General features: G+C 29.6%; 1 protein-coding gene across 1 annotated transcript in view; it reads left to right on the top strand.

Annotated features, from left to right (window-relative positions):
- The first annotated feature begins 6 nt into the window (after positions 1 to 6).
- The window catches only part of LOC112679302 (SLIT and NTRK-like protein 5), a 36,766-nt gene continuing 30,100 nt past the window's right edge, over positions 7 to 6,672 (top strand). Inside the window, exon 1 of the mRNA XM_025549053.1 lies at positions 7 to 322. The gene's annotated coding sequence lies outside the window, so the exon portion shown is untranslated. The remainder of the gene's footprint in view (positions 323 to 6,672) is intronic.

Here is a 6,672-nt window from a genome sequence, read left to right as displayed (position 1 = left end):
TTTTTTTTTTTTTTTTTTACGGTTTCCCGTGAAAAATATATAAAACAAACAATAAACGATTAACGCGTCCCGAGGGTTTTCTTCATCGATGCGTCGTCATCGGTAACTGTCCCTGGACGCGAACACGTTTTCCGATCCCGCGACCGGAACCGGACTATGATAGACGCTCCACCGCACGCGTTTTCCGTAATCCTTTCCTTCGCGGGCTAACCGTCTTCGCCGCGGTCGACGCGAACGCAACAACGGAACACGCGGATCGCGCTACCCGGGACCACAACCCCAAGCCTCTCGGAGGGCTTCTTCCGGTCCACTGACCATCATGGTAAGCACAACCAACTAATACCATTAATATATTTCACGAACACATGTATCGTGTTTTAATTTCAATTATTTATTAAGTTCTCCCTCCCCCGCGCGAATTCGAGTGGACGAGTAGTAGCACTGTGTAGCATGCACAAATATCGCATATTGTTTATCGTTTATTTATCAACACGTTCCAGTTTTGGATGCGTTAAGAAATATTTTCTACGGTAATATTATTATAACTTTGCAATTTTTATAGAGTCGTAAGCGATTTCGATGAGAATAAAATCGAAAAACTAATTAATGTCTCGGAAAAAGAAATTTACTAGCGATCAAACATGGCAATCCACGATATTTTTACCACAAACGGCGTGATATATAACGAGAACCGATTCCCACTCGAGATCAACACAACCTTTATTTAGGCAATATACTGATCACTTTTCGCTTTTCATAGTAAATTTATATTTTTAATTGCGTCATTAATTTATTACAATAAATATACACGGGGTGAGTACAGATATAATAAATCGAGTAACTACTACTTGCGTTGAATTCATCTACGCCTGATCAACATAGGATATTAATTTTAATTTTGAAGCTACGATAAATTTATTGCGTTCATTAAATGATTCTAGTCAAATACTATTTTAAAATATTTAATACATATTATTTTTTTTATCAATATCCAATTTGTATTTATTTTATTTTATATTTTTAAATTTTCCTTATGTGATTTTTAAAGTTTAAAAAAAATAAAAAAGTTTTATTCATATAACTACATTATTTTTTTAATCTGTCGATCAGTATTTCAGTATAAGTATAGATGCATTTTTTGGACTTATGTTTTCTAAAATAAAAATATTTATATTTACGTTTACATTAAACAAACAATAATATTCTTTAATCAAATGGTTAAGAATACTTATTATATTCATATAAAAGATTGTAAAAAATAATTATTAGTAATATTAATTGTATAAAAATGTATGGCACTGAATGTAAATTACCTTTCTCATGATTATAATTTATTTGTTAAACTGTTAATTTCGATGAACAAAGCATAAAAAGTAAATTTATAAAATAAACATTCAAATGGAAATAATGTACTAAAAACAAAATATAATTATTCGAAAATAAAATATAATGCGAATGTAAAATTTTATCTATGTGTTATGTGTTATATTTAATATATCTATATTTTATTCAAAGTTTAATTTCAATACAAAATTATTGTTTAATCAAATTTTAAGGGATTTAAGTTTCGTAAAATAATATATCTTTACACATACATTAAAATTGATAAGATAATTCCATTTTATTGAGCTTGTGTGGAACAGTAAAATATTTATGTATACTTAAAAGAGTAATAAAAGAAAGTTGAACCAATTTAGTATACTATTTTTTTAAGAATGGTGTCATAAAAAACTATATTTTTCTAATTTAAAAAATAAAAACTTTCCTGTTTTTTTTTTTTTTAGATGTCGTTGGTAAAATTTATTTTAAATGAAAACTGATATTTTATGAACTTATTTTATGATTCAAGGTAAAATTATTTTCCGTATTTATCATGAAATTAAATAGCACCCAAACGCAATTCTAATTTATTATTCTCTGTGTATATTTTTATATTAATATACTGTATATCCTTTCTAAACATATTATTGTATGCAACTATTAATTCGGAGTATATAATTTGAATTAATCGATTTTAAACAGTTTCCAGCAATCAAATACTTAATTAATAATTTTACAATTTATATTTCAAACTGCATCGGCTTTTATCAAAACGCTTATTGTTAATTTCTGCCTGCGAAAATAAATAAAATAGATAAATGTTTTACACGATTAATTAAACATTCCAAGCTCTCCACATAGGATCATAGATTTTGTAATCAATTATATTCGATTGTTTTCGTTTTAATGTTACACGTATGTTCTAACTCCCAAGTCCCAGTAAGTGTAACCATTGTTTGCATAGTTCTAACGCATTGTATTTTCTCATTATGTGAACTCATCAATGATTTTTTATATATTGTTATTGTTATTGTCAACTATAAACACGCAATTATTTTATTGTTCGGTAAAAATGTATGTACATAAAAATGTTTATGTATAATTTAAAACCATCTTATAAATTTGATTTGACTAAACTGATTCTAATGGAATATCGGTGAAAATGAAGGAAAAATTTAAGGTAACTTTAGGTCCCGAGGGTACGCCAAATGTGTATATAAACTAGAAATGTATCATTTTTTACAGTTTACCTACTCGTACATTTTTTTTTTTTTATTATTGTTATTATTTTTATTTTTATTTTATTTTATTGGAAACCGTTTATAATAGTTTTACGAAAATGATTCCATTCAAAAAATTCCTTATATATTAGTACGGCTTAAAAATAATGTAATTTTTTTTTTTTAATCTATTAAATTCACGTTGCCTATTGTATATAAGAACCCGAGATGATGCTTTGTGATCATGAAATCGATAATAGTTTTGTGGTTATCCGAATGGACTTCATATAATAATATCCACGTCTACGTAGTGTATATATGCATATAATATACACACGAATTGAAAACCTTAGTGGATATAAATATTTTTATTTCGATTTATTCAAAATGATTGCCCAACATTCGGTCCGGTGAGTGAAATGATGAGATGAGATGGTAGCGTATAGACGAGTTTATTTCGGTTCTCGTCACGTTCGATGTCTTGGAAATCCGGTTATATAATGAGTGTGCGATTGACCACAAATCGTGGATACTCGAAAAATGTACGCATAACACAATCAAAATGAAATTAATGATTATAATAGAAAAGAGCAGTACGAATAATATTTTATTACAATAAATCAGTTATAATTTTTGTCGTCCATTAAATTGAATTTAATTATGTTTGAGAAAATAGATCTTAGAGGTCCCCTTGTAACCACCGACGACTAGGGTCCGTCGTGTGTTCCCCGAGACTGTATACGTATATAAAGCTAAAACGGTATTAACAAACAAAGCAAAAAGCACGTATACAACTATCAGCCGGGAATACACTCGGGGCCGAGTCATTAATTCAGTGTATACACCAACAACAGTCCGGCAAACATATAGGTTTTGTTGTACGTGTAGTGTACGTACACACATGTGTATGAATATAAGTATAAATAAATGTACGCAGTGGACTTTAGAATGTAGCTCATACACAGTGACCCGGATCCCATGAGAACCTGCAGCCCAATTATATATATATAAAAGGATTCGCTGGGCCTTAAATATCTTTTTGTTGGCTGTACACATTGTTGCGATATGTGTATAAAACAGTTTTTGCGAGAAACCAATATATAGTGTCGATATGTTAGATACGTAACCTACGTTCTGCGTGGCTCGGCACGTTGTGGCGATCTCAAGGGCATTCTTTCATTATATTATACCGCTGATATTGTTGCGCTATTAGTTTGATAGCGTCGAATTGGCGAATCAATGAAGTATCTAATTTCCTTTAAAATGGTTCTCTCAACTTTTGCTTTTTAATGTCTGTACCCGTCACGACCACCGTCGTGTACATAATTTTATATGAACAAAAATAAAACTATGGAATACCCATACAAATTAAACGTTTTACATACATTACTATAATCTGCTGCTTACATATTATAATAATAAAATATATTAATTTCAACTTTTAAATTTTTAAAATTCTAGCCACATACGTACCGTTTATCTATTACTTGATATAGGAAAATATTTTTTTTAATTCGAAACATTGTTTCCGGTCAAAACACAAGTAACATATAACGTTTACTACAACAACGCGGACGTATTATCTGCCATTAAAGGGTGGCAATTATTCAATTTGTATACAATATAGCAAGTTCAATATTATACATAATCTGAGAAATTAATTACATTGATACTCGGTTTATGGTCATAGCCAGTACATAATCCATTAATACTGTCATTCCCGACATTACAAACTCGTAATTTAATAACGTTTTGTTTATCGAGCCATTTCCATCTAACAGATGCAATTACCCTTTACATACGCAAGCTTCCTATCATTCGGCAATACAGTATTTTAGCCTTATAAATCATATTGTCCCAAGTAGCACACACTATTTGTAACACTATATGTTTAGCATAAGCTAGCAGTTGAATATAATTATATGGTGTACTGTTTTGTAAAACATTTATAACACCGTATTATTTACCATTCTTTGATAAGCTATTACAATTAATGATTTTTATTTACCTTCAAAGTTAAGATCTCTTGAACTTTCCAAGTTATATTTTCCTCAACATTTATCTTTCAACTCTTTGAGATTGACAGGAAGTTCTAGTTTTCACTATATTAGAGATTACAAGTTTACCGAACAATATGTTTACGTGCTTACTAAATTGCTCGTCACTTAAACTTGTTTATATTGAAACTTTGAACTTTCCCTTCCACGCGTTCAAAAGTAAATTATTCTTGACGTATAAAAACTATACACCTTACACTCGAAAATATATGTTTGACATATGATCCACTCAATGTCACTGCGCCTGGAGCTTAAAATAAATACAGCAAGTATATAACATTAAAACTTAAATATTTATTTCCCATAATATTATTTTATTATTATTCGTAAACTACGTTACACCTTTTTCTTTTTTATTTTCATAAATAATCACTCTGAAATGAGTCTTGTGAACTACTACAGCAATGTATTCAACGACGGTAGCGGTGACAACGACAAAAAACGTATACTTGAGATTTTAAGTTTTGATTAAAGTCATGATTCAACTTACTCGTTTATGCTAATATTTGTAAACAAAAACGTGATATTAACAAAATATGGTACAAGACCTGTTTTCCCTTCGTGTTTTTACGTTCTTTATATTCTCATCGATTTTTTTCTCTATTTCTCTTTTTCTCCCTTTATTTTGAAAAATGGTTCTTAAAAGTAGCCTCATTGCCTTTGGGTGACGTTTGGCACGCTGGTATTAATGGAGCTTAGCTGATCGGAGAGCATAAAGCGTATACGACTTACTAGCGACATAATATCCAATAGAGCCATGTATTCAATGTCCGAAATAGGGGTCTGTCGAAAATATAAGACTGCTGCAAAGCGTAAATAGTATCCAATAGCAACGTGAAAAATAAATTATGTCTGTTGCGTGCAGTGAACACTGGTGTTCGCGAAAAAAATTTCTAAGGATCCGTCACTAGCTACCCTTGGAACGAAAATGTAAGAATAATTAAAACTCATTATTTATACAAAAAAATGTGATGTAATATTAAAAATTTTAAAAAGGAACATCACATGTTATGTTTTGTGTCTATGTTTATTTGTGCACGTGTGTGTGTGTTTATGTGTATGTTGTGTGTTAATGTATAGCTCTGTGTGGTACACTTTTGAATTATGTAAATATTTTATAATTACTGTAAAATTTAACGAGGACCATATACAATGACAACTTTATATATATATATATATATATACACATACACACACACACACACACCATTATTTACCGTCATTTTACTGAGTGCGTGTTAAGTGCACACGAAATAAAAAAGAACATAAAAAAATTACACTTGCATTTCTTTACGTTGAAATAATATATGCAAAAGAATATTTCGTTTTTAATCTTGCGCGCGAAGGGTAATTAATACTATATCTAAAAAAAAAGTATAAAAATTAAAAAAGGGCTATAGAAATCTAACTACTACTACTCGTCTACTACAATAGATATACCTACGTAGAATAGCTGTTATTTGTTATTTGATACTATAAAATATATATATATATATTATATACGTATATCTGTTTTTACAGAAGAGTATAATTACTGTAATCACGTGATTTAGGGTCGACTGATCCCCTCCGGGGTGATTATTATATTTTAAATATACTGTGAATTTAAATTGGACAAAGTCATTTTTTGACCGATGGTCCAGTTAACAAAACCATCTGTTTATTATTGATGCTCTTGGCTTTCGCATGATTTAATATTACTAATGGATTTATTTTTATATTTTACAATTCGCACTATATGCGTTGTCATCAAAAATCGAATAGTAAATTTCAATAAAATATATATTCTATAAAAATGTATATTGCATTATACCACTGTTATTAAGAGACTTTTTTTATTTTTATTTCATAAAAATACATTATATTATAGTATATTAACATATATATGAAAATATATTTTGAAGTTTAACGTATATAACATAGAAGGGCTATGTGGTGCGAGCTTGATGCAAAGGATGTACGTGACAGCGGTTAGCTGCAAACTTTTGAACCCTGCTTAGACGTTATTGAGTTTTAAAAGTATTTGGTCGAATAAACCTTTTACAAGAAATATTGAAAAAACCGAGGATGACCAA

Source organism: Sipha flava, unplaced genomic scaffold, assembly GCF_003268045.1.
Source record: "Sipha flava isolate LNK unplaced genomic scaffold, YSA_version1 0_pilon_pilon, whole genome shotgun sequence".
In the NCBI taxonomy this organism is placed as follows: Eukaryota; Metazoa; Arthropoda; class Insecta; order Hemiptera; family Aphididae; genus Sipha; species Sipha flava.
The sequence above is the reverse complement of the archived record's forward strand: the minus strand, read 5'-3'. Positions and strand labels throughout refer to the sequence as shown.